The sequence below is a fragment of the Bos javanicus genome, chromosome 5, assembly GCF_032452875.1.
Source record: "Bos javanicus breed banteng chromosome 5, ARS-OSU_banteng_1.0, whole genome shotgun sequence".
Taxonomy (NCBI): Eukaryota; Metazoa; Chordata; class Mammalia; order Artiodactyla; family Bovidae; genus Bos; species Bos javanicus.
In genome coordinates, this window is record NC_083872.1 from 66,666,289 (window position 1) to 66,683,130 (window position 16,842).

Below are 16,842 nucleotides of genomic sequence, written 5' to 3' on the forward strand. Positions count from 1 at the left end.
GACAGTTGTTCTCACTGTCCATGTTTAGCCACACCAGGGCAAATGTGTGTGTGCGTGTGTACGTGTGTGTGCGTGTGTTAAAGAGCTGGGAAACTCTGACAGCATTTTATAATAATCAAGAGAGAAGTTACATTTTAACTCTCTTGACTTTATCGGGTTGTTCACTTGATTTTCTGTGCATTCATTGTATATGCTTTCAAGAAATATTGGGTTGGCCAAAAAGTTCATTTGGGTTTTTCTGTAAGATGGTATGGAAAAACCCGAAGGCACTTTTTATCCAATCCAATATTTATTGAGCCCTTTCTATATGCCTGTCAGGCACTATGAAGGTGCTAAGGATAAAATGATGTATCCTTCACATATCCTTGTCCTGTAATTTGTAACCCCAACTATTCTCTTTCAGTAACCCTTTTCCCGTCATCTGATCTGGGGGCCAGGGCAAGTTTCTTGAGCACAGTCCCTAATGCTGGCAATCTGGGGTCCTGCAACAGGCCATAAAATGCATGGTATATGGGTTTAATAATGTCAAGGGAAATTTTCAGTTAATCCCTTGGACTGTGGGTACACTCAGGATTCAAAGGCCAGACCAAAACGGCACGAAGAGAAACAGAGAACTGGTAATTATCTGGTGAATTTGGGTCATGTGGAAAGCCAAACCAAATTACTTTAGCCAAGGAAAAAATGATTTTTTTTCTCCTCGCATGAATTAGTCGTTTTGGTAAGATTTTGCTGGGGTCTCCCTTCCCCTTTTTGCTTTATTCCACCAGATATTTCCTAGAAACCAACTCACTGTGGGAAATATACAAAGACGGGATTTAGAGGGAAATGACCACCATCCATTCACGGGAACCCTGGTTTTATTTCCAGTGCATTTGTAGATAGGAAGATTGAAACAGGATTCTTCGTTGGACTAAGCTCTAAGTTGGCAGTGCTAGCATAAGCCCAGTCAACTGTTAGGTGCTCAAATTTTGAACTACATCTGACAGCTTCTCTCACTTTGTGAAACAAATGTTTTGAGTTAGACGCTCTCTTATGTCTCTTTTAGTTCCAAATTATCTTATATTATGAATTTGTGTTTTTAAGGCAAAAGTGAGTGAAGAGAACATGCTTTAATTTTTATGTTTCAAGTCATTTATTACCCTTTTAATAGAAGGTTTCAATGTAGTCCCCATCCAGGAAATGGTAATGGAAATTGCCTACTTCCAGGTGTAATCTATAAAATCTCGTTAAGTAGTATAAAGAGAATTTGTCACTTTGTCACCTAACTGACCTTTTACAATGCTGAGACCCACAGTGATGTGACACCCTCCCCAACTCAGATGAAATGCCCACATATTTTACTGCGTTCTCACCAAGAAAAGCCTTCAGCCAAAATTTCAGCTAGTCCAAGTCAATTTTCAAGCAAAGTGCATAACCAGAAATTGGCACAAACATTTGTGTATCATCCTTTCCATATTCAAAAGCTGTCTGAGACTCATTTGATTAAGCATAAAAATAACTCTGTGAATGTCATTAGAAAGGCTGATGAACATTCCATGTCTGGTCCCTTGAATTTGTATTCTGGAGATGTATTATTAAGTCACCACTAAATAGTTTCTCTTGTAAGAACCTGATCATGCTCTCTAGAGTCTGAAGGAATTATTTTCATATTGAGTTTAGAAGGTTTAACTTTTCTATTTCCACTCAACAGAAAGGAAACAGCTGGTAAATTAAGGAAGGCCAGTATAATTTATTTGGCTTTGTGGCCTCCACTGGCTTCTTCGGTTAACAGAGCATCTTTATTCCAATGAGGGTCCCCTTGCTGCCAAATCTCCTCATTAAACTGAGTTGTGATTAGAAAAGAATAAATGACATTTTATTTCATATGTGATTCCTTCCAAGCTTCCGTACTCCTCTTTAAGTTTTCCTCTTACACAACTTTTCCTTTGCCTGGCATTTCTTCTCCCTGGCAGCTCTTCAACACAGAATGTGCAAAGTTCTTGTCCAGTCCTGTAGATGGCTACTCAAGGCAGCATCTCCTCAGCCCTTCCTTGGGTTCAGTTGTTATCCATTCATTTATTTTTCCCATAAACATTAATTCTTACACACAGGATGGCCTTGTATTCTTCAGATGCAAGCAGTCACCTCTGAAGATCATGTATTGGTTCAGAAATGGGAATCTCATTTCACTTCCTCAGATTTCTTTCTCTGTCATGTGGTGGTGGTGGTGGAGTGCGTCTTTCAAAAGTCAGGAAACACCAAAATACACCTTGCATGTGGCAGCGTATGTTCCACATGTGGGCTGATGTTGACTGAAAAAGTGCCACTTGAGGAACTTGTTAAAAATGGGGATTGTAGGATCCTAATTTTCAGAAGTTCTGAACCAGTTTAGGTAGAGCTCTGAGAATTCTTATGTATAGCTGGCTTTGGTCCCTGTACTGTGTAGGGCCAAAGCAATAGAAGTGGTTATGGAACAAGAGGACACATTGCGAAAGGATGGTCCTAGAAGGTAGAATGAATGGGAGGGCTTGACGCTTACAGGTGGTGAAGGGGGTGAAGAAGAGAGAAGAGCCTTTATACATATTGTCCTCAGTTCATTTATAAAAACAAAAGAGTGCTTCTCATTTAAGAGATGGAGAAGCTTCCAGAGCAGTTTTAATGAAACCCTACCAAGGAGCATTCCCCATGTAATTCTTTGATCTCAAAAACAAAATACCAGTTAGAATGCACACTTTTTAAGAAGAATTTACTATTAATTGAAGTATAGAATACACATTTTTGACTGACTGTAAGGGGTTTACTGGTGGTTGAAGAAAGTAAAATTTAATGCTGTATTTAACAAAGAATTTGACCTTTTCCTCTAGTATATGCAACTGATAGCCACAGACAAGTGGTCACACTGGTATCGCTATATATTTGCAATCCTCACCCTCAAATAGACATTGTCTGCTAATGCGTTTCTCTCCTGTATGACCTTCTACCCTCTGCAACAGATAGATATCTCCTAATTACCCACCACAATGAATATATTTTTTACCTTTTATTCCCACCTCAGACTTCTACCTCCCCTGCCCCTTCTCCCCATCCCACACTGCCCTCAATTTAAATGATGATCTTGAATCCTACTTCATGGAGAATGTAAACATCATCACATAGGCACACCTTTTTTTTTTTCCTACAAATTTTTAAACCTGCCTGCAGCTCGACTTCTTTTTTTCTTTTTCCCTGCATTGTTTCCCTGTATTGTTATCATTGAGGAAGTATCCTTTCTCCAGTCAAAGACCATTTTTTAATTTTAATCTGTTGGTGTCTGGATCTCATCTTCATGTTTTCCCTTTGGTCTCTTTTTTTTTACTTTTACCTTTTTTACTGGGTCATTTCCATATGGCTGCCTCAAATTCATATGATGAAATCTTAATGCCAATATGATGGTATTAGGAATTGGGGCCTTTGGGAAGGGCTTAGGTCATGAAGCCCTCATGCATGGCATTAGTGCTTTTATCAAAGAGACTCCACAAGGCTCCCTACTCTCTTATGCCATGTGAGGACACAGTGTGCAATATGGAAGAGATCCCGCACTTGACCATGCTGGCACTCTTATCTCAGACTTCCAACTTCTAAGACTATCAGAAACAAATTTCTGTTGTTTGAAAGCCACTCAGTCTATGGCACTTTCTTATAGCAGCTCAAATGAACTCAGATATCTGTCTGTCTATCTATCTATCTCAGGTTGTTGCAAAAGTAATTGCAATTTTGCATTGCTGAACTTCACTGTTCAATATTGGAATATATTCTTAAATAAATGTGGTTATATTATACATCAATTTAATGCACATTTCTTGCTTTATGTTTTTTTCTGATGACTTATTACTTGCTGTTTGTTCTATATGTAATTTAGACTATGGAAATGATGTTAGGCAAAAAGCAAATTTGAGTAATTTTTTTTATTCGAGTTCAAAATGGGTCATAAAACAGTGGAGATAATGCATACATACAACGCATTTGGCCTAGGAACTTCTAATGAATGTACAGTGCAGTGGTGATTCAAGAAGTTTTGCAAAGGAAATGAGAACCCTGAAGATGAGGAGTGTGGTCACCAGCCACCAGAACCTGACAATGACAAACTGAGAGCAGTCATCGAAGCTGATGCTCTTGCAACTACATGAGAAGTTGTTGAAGAACTCAAGGTTGACCATTCTTTGGTCATTTGGCATTTGAAGCAAATTGGAAAGGTGAAAAAGCTTGATAAGTGGATGCCTCATGAGCTGACCAAAAATCAAAAACATCATCATTCTGAAGTGTCTTGTCTTATTCTATTCAATGACAATGAACCATTTCTCTATCAGATTGTGATGTGCAATGAAAAGTGGATTGTATACAACAACCAGCGATGACCAGCTCAGTGACTGGACTTAGAGGAAGCTCCAAAGAACTTCCCAAAGCAAAACTTGCTCCAAAGAAAGGTCATAGTCACTATTTGGTGTGTCTGATCCATTACAGCTTTCTGAATCCCAGCAAAATCTTTATACCTGAGAAGTATGCTCAGCAAATCGATGAGACGCACTGAAAACTGCAACGCCTGCAGCCAGCACTGGTCAACAGAAAGGGCCCAATTCTTTTCCATGACAATGCACAACTGCACATTGCACAGCCAAGGCTTCAGAAGTTGAACAAATTGGGCTACGAAGTTTGCCTTCTTCTGCCATGGTCACTTGACCTCTCGCCAACTGACTACCACTTCTTCAAGCATCTCAACAACTTTTTGTAGGGAAAACGCTTCCACAACCAACAGGATGCAGAAAGTGCTTTCCAAGAGTTCACTGAATCCTGAAACATGGATTTTTTGCTATAGGAATAAGCAAATTTATTTCTCATTGGTAAAAATGTGTTGATTGTAATGGTTCCTATTTTGATTAATAAAGATGTGTTTGAGCCTAGTTATAATGATTTAAAATTCATGGTATGAAGCTGCAATTACATTTGTACCAACTTTAACATCTAACATCCATCAATCATTTCCATAGAAAATGTATTTTTTGCTATTGTATACATGATATGTTATTACACATATCTTTCTAAATCTTGCTTTTTTATTTAGCATTATGTCTTGAAAATCTGATCATATATTTCATAGAGATCTACCTTATTATTTTAACGGTTTCATAGTGTTCATGACCATGAATACATTCACTGTTATGTAATTGTTCCTCCTACTGTGGACACTGATATTATTTACAGATTTTCGCTTTAACAGACAACACTTCAGTGAATATCCTTGTTCTTTCCTTCATGTACATACGGGTGAGAGGACTTCTCTAGGGCAGAAGTAAAATCGATGGATCACAGGATATGGGCATTTAAAATCTTAATTATTATTACCCACTTGCCCTTCAATGAACCAGCTTATACCATCCATAAGCAGGATACTCATGAGAATATCTGTTTTCCCATACTCTAGTCAATACTTGGTATTACCAAACTTAAAAATTTTGTCAATATGAGTAAAAATTCTATTTCATTTCTTAATTTTTTATTTTTCTGCTTATAAATGAAATTGAGCACTTTTTTTTCAACACAGAAAAGACAGCCATTTGTATGTTTATTTCCATGAGTTCTATGTTTATATCTTTTGCCCATTTTTCTACTAGGTTATTTGTATTTTTATATTGACTTCCAGGAATTTTATATAGATACTGGATACTTCTACTTTTTTACATTTCATATTTTATTTACTTATTTTTAAAATTAATTTTATTGGTGTATTGTTGCTTTACAATGTTGTGTTCATTTCTGTTGTGCAGCAAAGTGAATCAGATATACATATAAGAATACATTCTTTTTTGGATTTCCTTCCCATTTATGTAACCATAGAGCACTGAGTAGAGTTCCCTGTGCTATACAGTAGGTTTATATATAGTAGTGTATATATTAATATGTTAGTCCTAGTCTCCCAATTTATCCCACCCTCTTCTTCCTCCCTTGGTAACCATAAGTTCTCTGCATCTGTGACTCTATTTCTGCTTTGTGAATATGTTCATCTGTACCATTTTTCTAGATTCCACGTATGAGTGATATTATTCAACATTTGTTTTTCTCCTCTGACTTGCTTCATTCTGTATGATGATCTCTAAGTCCACCAACATCTCTGCAAATGACATTATTTCCTTCTTTTTTATGGCTGAGTAATATTCCACTGTTTATATGTATCACATCTTTGTTATCCATTCCTCTGTTGATGGACATTTAGGTTGCTTCCATGTCCTGACTATTGTAAATAGTGCTGCAATGATCGGGGTGCATGCATCCTTTGGAATTCTGGTTTTCTCCAGATATATGCCCAGGAGTGGAATTACTGGGCCATATGATGGCTCTACTTTTAGTTTTTAAGGAATCTCCATACTGTTCTTCATAATGGTACCAATTTACATTCCCACCAACAGTGTAGGAGGGTTCCCTTTTCTCCACGCCTCTCCAGTGTTGATTATTTGTAGATTTTTAGATGATGTCCATTCTGACTGGTGTGAGATGATACTTCTTCATAGTTTTGATTTTCAGTTCTCTAATAATTAATGATATTGAGCATCTTTTCATGTATTTGTTGGCCATCTGTATGTCTTCTTTGGAGAAATGTCTATTTAGGTCTTCTGTCCATTTTTCAGTTGGATTGTTTATTTTTTAATACTGAGCTGCACAAGCTGTTTTATATTTTAAAACATATATAAAGATATATGGGGCTTCCCTGGTGGCTCAGTGGTAGAGAATCTACCTGCCAATGCAGGAGATATGGGTTCGATCCCTTGGTCAAGAAGATTCCCTGGAGAAGGAAATGGCAACGCACTCTAGTATTTTTCCTGTGAAATCCCATGGACAGAGGAGCCTGGCCAGCTACAGTCCAGGTGTGTGTATGTGTGTTAGTTGCTCAGTCATGTCCGACTCTTTGTGACCCCATGGACTGTAGCCGGCCAGGCTCCTCTGTCCATGGAACTTTCCAGCAAGAATATTGGAATTGGTTGTTATTTTCTTATTTAGGGAATCTTCCTGACCCAGGGATTGAACCCACATATCCTGCATTGCAGGCAGACTTGTTACCATCTGAGCTACCAGAGAAGCCCATGGGGTTGCAAGAGTTGGACACAACTTAGTGACTAAACCACAACCACAACTACAACATGAGGATATATATATGCAGATAGTGAGAAAGCGAACTTGGGATATATTTGTATTGGAGAGGTAATGGGGTTTGCTGATGAATTTGATTGGAGCGTGCGAGACAGATATAAAAAAGGACTTAAGTTTTTTTACCTGAGCCCCTGGGTTAGTAGTGGTATCATTTCCTGATATGGAGTGAATAACAAGTTTAGGGGAACAGGATTATGAAGACTTTCCCTATTCACTCTGATAATACAGCATAGAAATTAAGAGCAAGGCCTCTGGGGTCAGATAGGCCTGGGCTCACAACTGGTGCTGTGTTTTGAAGCATTTACTTCATGTCTCTGGACCTTGGGATCCCTATCTGCAAAATGGGTGTATTAATAATATCTCCCACATAAGGTTGTTGGAATGATTAAATGTGACTGTACATGTACCGACTCAATGGACATGAGTTTGAGCAAGCTCCAGGTGTTGGTGATGAACAGGGAAGCCTGGTGTGCTGCAGTCCATGGGTTTGCAAAGAGTCGGACATGACTGAGTGACTGAACTGAACTGAACTCACTAATACATGTGAGGTACTTAAGCGTTCATGGCAAATAGGCAGTACTCCCTCTATAACACTTATCTATTCATTATTTTGAAAGGATCCCACAAGGATGCCCAGTGTTCCTTCAATTGTAACATTCTTTGATTCTGTTATCAGTGTGTTAGATTTGGAAAACTGATATAGTATCCATGTACAGGTTAGATGGGAATGGGGAGATTTGTTGTTGTTTATTTGCTAAGTGTGCTCTGGTAAGTGTGTCACTCTTTGTGACCCCATGGACTGCAGCACACCAGGCTCCTCTGTCCTCCAGTATCTCCTAGAGTTTGCTCAAATTTATGTCCATTGAGTCCATGATGCTATGTAACCATCTTACCTGCCATCCCCTTCTTTTGCTTTCAATCTTTCCCAGCATCAGGCCTTTTCCAGTGAGTCAGAAATGGAGAGAGATGGAAGCCCTTAGCACACGGCTGTGGCTGTTCACCGTTACCGACCCCTCTCCCGTTACCCGGCAACAGTTACCCAGTACCATTAGTAGTCCTGCTCTGCCATTGGTCCATGCCTGTCAGAAGACCCCTCCCACAAGCAACCAACTTCAATGAGCAACCATTAGCGGTCCTCTTCAGCCGCTGATCACTGCCATAGTGGGCCCCTCCCACAAGCAACCGTCAGTGAGCGACCATTAGTGGTCCCCTTTGTTGGTGGAATAGCGGTCCTCAAGCAGAGAGTGAGGTAAGAGGCAGATCCCGACTTTCTCCCCTGGGGCCCCCAGCTCCCCGGGCCCTGGGCCAGCAGGTGAACTGGTGTTTCAGGGAGCAGGCTGGGGACTGCATGTTCCAGCAGCAGGCAGCCCACTGGCCTTGGCCCAGGTCTTGAGGGAGCGGTGAACTTCTCTTCCATCCCTGTCTCTGTGACCTAAGGGCAGCAGTAGTCTGCCTCGGTTGCAGTCTGTGGGATCTGGCCATCCCCCACCTCCCCTCCCTGTGGGGTGGCCTGTGGAGTCTGAGGGCCAGTTGGGTCCTAGGCACTGTTACAGTTGGGCAGGGTCTGGGGACCTGGCCCTGAGGAAGCTGCCAATTGAGATCTGCCTTCTCTTAGGACTGGGACATTGTGGGGTGAAAGCTGTCCCTTGGAACCTTGCCCTTTCTTGTTAGAACAGAATAACATTTGTTTGGTGGAGGTTTACAGGAACATCGTTACCTGATCATGACCTGACCTCAAGAACAAAGGATCTGACAGGCAGAAGTTTACAACCCATGTGCCTCCCTCACCTTTCCTAGAAAAGGGCTTTGCTGAAAGCTTGTGGGGAGTTCAGGGGTTTCTAAGGCATGAGCTACAAACCTCCTTGCAGGGCCTTGTTGTAAACTTTCTCTGCCCCAAAGTCGGATGTTTTGGTATTGCTTGGCCTCATTGTTCGTCGGGCACACGGACTTGTGTTTCAGTAACATGAGCAGCGTGCAAACTAAGTTGCTTCAGTCGTGTCTAACTCTTTGTGACCCTATGGACTGTAGCCCACCAGGCTCCTCTGTCCATAGGGTTCTCCAGGAAAAATACTGGAGTGGGTTTCCATGCCCTCGTCCAGAGGATCGAACCCATGTCTCCTGCATCTCCTGCATTGCAGGCAGATTCTTTACTTCTGAGCCACAAGGGAAGCCCAACAGGAGCAGAAATCTTACTAAATTATTCTTTGAGAGGCATCAACAACAGTGGTATGAGAACAGAAAGGAGGGAGGAAATAGAGACTGTGCTAAAGAGGAAACATGACAAGATTTGGCAAAGGATGAGCTGTGAAAAAAAGGATAAAGATACCTGACTTCCTAACTTGGAAAAGTTGGGACAGAATCATTAACAAAGGTAGGAAGGCCAACATATCAGTTTCCCAGGTGGCACTAGTGGTAAAGAATCCACCTGCCACTGCAGAAGATGCAAGAAATGAGAGTTCAATCTCTGGGTAGGCAAGATCCCCTGGAGAAGGAAATGGCGACCCACTCCAGTATTCTCCTTGCCTGGAAAATTCCAAGAGCAGAGGAGCCTGACAGGCTACAGTCCATGAGCCTGCGATACAAAACACATATAATACACAGGAAAGCCAACATACAGAGTACCTTGGGGAAAGGAAAAGACACCTTTAGTTTGAACTGAAGTACTAGCAATACTAGAAGTTAGGTATCAAATAGAATCATGCCTAGTATACAGTAAGTGCTCAATATCTTTTGAATGTTTCATAGATCTTCTGGGTAAGCACTGTCTGATAGAAATATGATGAAAGACACAAATGTAAGCCATGTGTCATTAAAACATTTTCTAGCAGTCACATTTAAAAAAGTAAAGAGAAACAGATGAAACTAATTCTGATAACATATTTTACTTAATGCCAAAATATTATTGTGCCAATACTTAGTTAATATAAAAATGCCAAAAATACTAGTATATTTTCATGCTCTTTGAAGTCTAGTACATATTTTATACCTACAGCATATCCCAATTTCAACCTGCTCTCCAGTGGCTGCTGTACTGGACAGTTCTAGGTGGAGGTGATTGTCAGGCAGTGGATTATAATGACTGAATTCCAGAAAAGAGATCAGTCTAGCATCATCTTCATGGTGGAGAAAACCAGATGACAGGATGGACTTTGTTAAGGGAGAGAATGCTAGAGGAAAAGTGAACCCAAAGCAAAAGGGGATAGTAATTTGTTTTGTAAGAATTCGACTTCTCCATTGAATTGCTTGGCCCCAGAAAATAGATGAATTAGTAATACTGATTCAATCCATGTTTTCTTGAATTGCTCTCTAGTTTTCTCTACTATTTGAAAGTATCTTTTTCATATATTTGTCTACTGTCCATCTTCCTCTTATAGTGTAAGTCTCTTTTGTTCATTATTATATTCCCAAGATAGTATTGCTCATACATTAAGGCTCAGTAAATACCTGTGGGTTAAAAGCCAAATCTCTGCTTTCAGAGATTTACAATATGATTGATAGACAAGTGTTCCATAGAAGAAGAAATAACATCATGATAGATTATTAGAGAATTAAAGTCCTAATGAATAGTACTGCTAATGTAGGATCCAAGAGTTCAAAAGAGATAGATCTATAGGGTTTCAAGTAGCCTAGAAAGCCAGAAGTGAAATATGCACTGTGTCTTTAATGGTGGCTAGCCTTTGGATACTTAGAAAAGAGGGGCATATGCAAAGATGGGGATGAATAGAAATAGTTTTGTTGTAATAGATTTGGGGAAAATATAAGATATCAAGTTGGAACAGTAGCCACTGAAGTTTCTGAGAAGGCGTACAAAGCAGAATTTTACAAATGGTATATAAAATGGATCAGGGAAGCAACAGCTGGTAGGCAGTTATCATAATATCCAGAAGGTGATGAGGTTTGGATTGTGGTGATGCTTCTGGGGATAGGCAGGAGAAGAGATATGAGAGATGTTTAAATAAAGGCCTTAATGAATTTTGTTTTGGACTAAATATGCATTGGATGATCAAATGTGTTGCTAAGGACAGCTCCAAGTTTCTGAACTTGGTTGACTGAGTGATGGTGCCATAAACTGAAAGTTCCAAATGGTAAATTCCTTTCAGGGGTGGGGGCTGAGGGAGGAAAATGGTTGAAGTCAAAATGATGGAAGATATCCAAGTGGAAATTTCCAGTAAGCCATCAGATGACTAAGGGATTCAGAAAATGTAGGCACTTTCCAAAACGTCTGTTCTTTTTGCCTATATACAAAGTGTTTACTTTATGTGTTTCCCTGTGGCTCTGTTGATTACATTCTTAAGTGTGGTTTGAAGTTCCTCTGGCTTCAAACTTGTATTTGTTTTGGGCATGGTTGGAGTAGAGTGCTAATGAGCACAAGGTCATAGGTTTGATCCCCAGAAGGGCCAGTTCATTTCATGGAGAGGAAAATTGTGTTCCATGGTTCACAGACCTTACCCTTAATCCTGTTTGCCTGTCTCTAAACTATGTAGCATGGGTCCCCAGGGGGCCCAGTGAGAAAGTGTGAGTGGTTGTTTGCAAGTCATTAAAACTACTGGAAGAATGGCTCCACGTGGGTTTATCTGGGGTGCTTCTTCAAAAAGCTTAGTCTTCCTTCCTCCCTCAGCTCATGGGACAGAGACCAAGTTTTCAGAGGCAATAGCCTGACCAAATGCACATGAAACTGTCCTGTTGATGGCCACCCACATCTGGTTCCCACATTCATTGACTTCTTAGGTGAAAAGCAGTGTACTGATCCAGGGATATGTGGTACTTCAGTGCAAGAGTTTACTTATGAGTTTTAGAGTTTTATCTGTTTGACTTTTAGAATTGGCTTATTAACACTATACAAATAAACCCTGGAGGGCTTAAACATGCCCCAGAGCCTCTAAGCAAACCTTTCACTGGCTGATTTTCCTTATCTTATCCAGCTGCTTTTAGCTTGCTATGTACTCTTTCTGGGAAATACAACTCTACACTCAGAATTCTTGCAATGGTCATACAAGGATACAGCATAGAATGTGCTGTGTTTAAAAGAGTGATGGTCTCCACAGACAGCCGTTGGGCAAACCCACAGAAGGCATCTTCCACAGAAGTGTAGGGTTGCCAGCATTTGCTGGGATAGCATCTGAGGTCTGTTTCTGTGGATACTGCATTTTCAAAAATCAATCCCAGAGATTCTCAAGTTGCTTTTCCAGTGACTGATACACCCCTTGGGTCCTGCAGGAGTAACCCCAAAGAGGATTCGGAATAATGTTACACACACAATGAAAGATAAAAAGTAAATTCTTACAACTTAAGAAGAACTTAAAAATATATTCTCTTCTCTTTCAGGGATGTGTTTGCCTCATGAGGGATATTTCTATTATTTGATATTATGGAAAACTGAAAAAAACTGAGAAGAGACCAGACCATCAAACATCATTTAATAGCAATTGCTAAGAATAATCGTGATGACTTAGAAGAATATGGATTGGAACAAATATGACTAAAACTAAAAGGCAGAATAATTGAAGGTATGTGCTGAAAAAGCCAGTAAAACTGGTTGAGAAATTATTGAAAAATACAAAGCCAATGGAGATTTTGCATGATGACAAGTAACTGACTTATTTGCATTGTTTCTTTGAATTACTTATATTAAATGTTTTGGTATTATTTAGGAAGGGCCTGAAAATATCATATAATAGTTAAAAATCATTATATGGAAAATTTGTAGCTGTGCTGACTGGGATGGGCTGGGCTAGGGGGAGGAAAGACAAAGGATTAAAATGACAAGAAAGGATTAAAGTGACACAGCAAGAAAATGCTAGACTTGGAACTTTTACATTTGCTTTTGTAGTATAAGGATTTTTTTTTTTTTTTTGGCTCAAACATCACTTTCCCCCTGAAATGCTAAGTCAGAGTAAAATTAGGGGAGGAGGTGGTCACTTGTTCAGAATACTTGGGGCCATGAGTCAGAGTGTACATGGAAAAGGGTGTGACAAAGCCAATGGAAAGAACTGTGCCTTGAATAACTTATATCCTTAATAAGTACTGTCATTCCGAATAATAATAATAGAAGTAGTGACAACGAAAGTATCAACAAGAACTGAGGAGCTGACTGTGCTGGACTGCGCCAGTGTTTTCAGCCATAGAGAAACCAAAAAGACGAAACGGATCCATTGAGATGATGTGATGAGTTTACCATAAAGATTATTTTATTACATTTAGGAGACTGCTCTTTAGCCTAAGATTATATTCATGTCATGTTTTCAAATGATTCCCTCTGAATCACATGGTGATAATGATTGGTTTTTTTAAATGTCCTTACTTTAACCAAATAAAGACTTTGCCATCCTATTTCAGTTTCTTGAAAATTCTACTCTTATTTTTGGAAATTTTACAATTTTGAGAAACCTAGAAACTGAGGAACGGTTGCATGATAGTGTTTAATCCTCAAATACCAGTAGGAGGTAGATAATGTTGTTGTTGGTATTATTAATACCATTTTACAAAAGAGGAAACTGAGCCTCACAGAAGTTGTTTGTCTAGAGAACTCAGCTAGAAGGGTCAGAGCCACAACACACACCCACATCTGCCTGATTTTAGCACTCATGCTTCTTACCTCTATGTTTTTCCTGTGCCTTGGAGTAAAGAATGAAGCAGGGCAAAGGCTAATAGAGTTTTGCCAAGAAAATGCACTGGTCATAGCAAACACCCTCTTCCAACAACACAAGAGAAGACTCTACACATGGACATCACCAGATGGTCAACACTGAAATCCGATTGATTATATTCTTTGCAGCCAAAGATGGAGAAGCTCTATACAGTCAGCAAAAACAAGACCAGGAGCTGACTGTGGCTCAGATCATGAACTCCTTATTACCAAATTCAGACTGAAATTGAAGAAAGTAAGGAAAACCACTACACCATTCAGGTATGACCTAAATAAAATCCCTTATGACTATACAGTGGAAGTGAGAAATAGATTTAAGGGACTAGATCTGACAGACAGAGTGCCTGATGAACTATGGATGGAGGTTCGTGACATTGTACAGGAGACAGGAATCAAGACCATCCCCAAAAGACAAAGAGATGCAAAAAAGCAAAATGGCTGTCTGGGGAGGCCTTACAAATAGCTGTGAAAAGAAGAGAAGCGAAAAGCAAAGGAGAAGAGGAAAGATATAAACATCTGAATGCAGAGTTCCAAAGAAAGTAAGGAGAGATAAGAAAGCCTTCCTCAGTGATCAGTGCAAAGAAATAGAGGAAAACAATAGAATGGGAAAGACTAGAGGTCTCTTCAAGATAATTAGAGATACCAAGGGACCATTTCATGCAAAGATAGGCTCAATAAAGGACAGAAATGGTAGGGACCTAACAGAAGCTGAAGATATTAAGAGGTGGCAAGAATACACAGAACTGTACAAAAAAAGAGCTTCATAACCCAAATAACCACGATGGTGTGATCACTGACCTAGAGCCAGACATCCTGGAATGTGAAGTCAAGTGGGTCTTAGGAAGCATCACTACGAACAAAGTTAGTGGAGGTGATGGAATTCCAGTTGCGCTATTTCAAATCCTGAAAGATGATGCTGTGAAAGTTCTGCACTCAATATGCCAGCAAATTTGGAAAACTCAGCAGTGGCCACAGGGCTGGAAAAGTTCAGTTTTCATTCCAATCCCAAAGAAAGGCAATGCCAAAGAATGCTCAAACTACCACACAATTGCACTCATCTCACACACTAGCAAAGTAATGCTCAAAATTCTCCAAGCCAGGCTTCAGCAATATGTGAACCATGAACTTCCAGATGTTCAAGCTGGTTTTAGAAAAGGCAGAGGAACAAGAGATCAAATTGCCAACATCCGCTGGATCATCAAAAAAGCAAGAGTTCCAAGAAAACATCTATTTCTGCTTTATTGACTATGCCAAAGCCTTTGACTGTGTGGATCACAATAAACTGTGGAAAATTCTGAAAGAGATGGGAATACCAGACCATTTGACCTGCCTCTTGAGAAACCTACATGCAGGTCAGGAAGCAACAGTTAGAACTGGACATGGAAGAACAGACTAGTTCCAAATAGGAAAAGGAGTACGTCAAGGCTGTATATCATCACCCTGCTTATTTAACTTATATGCAGAGTACATAATGAGAAACGCTGGGCTGGAAGAAGCACAAGCTGGAATCAAGATTGCCAGGAGAAATATCAGTAACGTCAGATATGCAGATGACACCACCCTTATGGCAGAAAGTGAAGAAGAACTAAAGAGTCTCTTGATGAAAGTGAAAGAGAAGAGTGAAAAAGTTGGTTTAAAGCTCAACATTCAGAAAACTAAGATCATGGCATCCAGTCCCATCACTTCATGGCAGATAGATGGGGAGACAGTGGAAACAGTGAGAGACTTTATTTTTCTGGGCTCCAAAATCACTGTGGATGTTGATTGCAGTCATGAAATTAAAAGATGGCTACTCCTTAGAAGGAAAGTTATGACCAACCTAGACAGCATATTAAAGAGCAAAGACATTACTTTGCCAACAGAGGTCCGTCTAGTCAAGGCTATGGTTTTTCCAGTGGTCATGTATGGATGTGAGAGTTGGACTATAAAGAAAGCTGAGGGTTGAAGAATTGATGCTTTTGATCTGTGGTGTTGGAGAAGACTCTTGAGAGTCCCCTGGACTGCAAGGAGATCCAACCAGTCCATCCTAAAGGAGATCAGTCCTGGGTGTTCATTGGTAAGAGTGATTTGGAAGCTGAAACTCCAATATTTTGGCCACCTGGTGTGAAGAGCTGACTTGTTGGAAAAGACCCTGATGCTGGGAAAGACTGAGGGCAGGAGGAGAAGGGGACGACAGAAGATGAGATGACTGGATGGCATCACCGACTCAATGAACATGGGTTTAGGTGAACTCTGGGAGTTGGTGATGGACAGGGAGGCCTGGTGTGCTGCGGTTCATGGGGTCGCAGAGTCAGACATGACTGAGCAAATGAACTGAACTGAACTGATTAGTTAAGGTCCAGAGAAGGAAGCAGAAATGATTCTAGGTATTTTAATCAGAGGATATTTAATACAGGTGATGGGAGAAATAAGTAGTTAAATAAGAGAAGGGAGTCAATCCAGAGATCAACATCATCAGGAAGTCACTACCATCTCTAGAACTGGGGAGACACAGAGAGGAAGTCATGTTCCCATCTGAGAAAAGCCGTGGATGGATTTAGGTCTACCTGGGGGACAGTGTGCTGCTCCAAGTGGGAGGCAGAGCCTGCAATTACTGCTGAAGATGCTACTTGAAGCAGAGAAAAAGGGAGGAAACACCCTGGCTTCTTCCTTCTTCCTGATCTCTCTTGCTGTTAGTGCCTCCTGTTAGCCAAACCTACCTGGAAATCAGAGAAACAGGAGCTAGAAAATGTAGCTCCTTGTGAAACAGAGCAGATAAATAGAATGTTGGGAAATGGATATGAGAGCAAATAGATGAACATCCAGTACATTCTAGCATAAATATATATTAAATTATTTCACTGTATCTTTTACTACTGCAAGGAAGACTAGAGATACCAGAAAAAAACTTTTCAATATTAACTAAGAGAATGGCTCAGATGGTAAAGAATCTGCCTGCAATGCAAGAGACCCAAGTTCAGTCTCTGGGTCGGGAAGATTCTCTGGAGAAGGAAATGGTTACCCACTTCAGTATTCTTGCCTGGAGAATTCCACGGACA

At 40.2% G+C, this 16,842-nt stretch overlaps 1 long non-coding RNA gene across 6 annotated transcripts in view; it reads left to right on the forward strand.

The window, feature by feature from the left end:
- Window positions 1-8,333: 8,333 nt before the first annotated feature.
- Window positions 8,334-16,842, forward strand: part of LOC133247812 (uncharacterized) — a 67,048-nt gene continuing 58,539 nt past the window's right edge. For all 6 annotated transcript variants that reach the window (XR_009736510.1, XR_009736511.1, XR_009736508.1 and 3 more), the window contains exons 1-2: window positions 8,334-8,407; window positions 12,484-12,665. This is a non-coding gene — a long non-coding RNA (uncharacterized LOC133247812). The remainder of the gene's footprint in view (window positions 8,408-12,483; window positions 12,666-16,842) is intronic.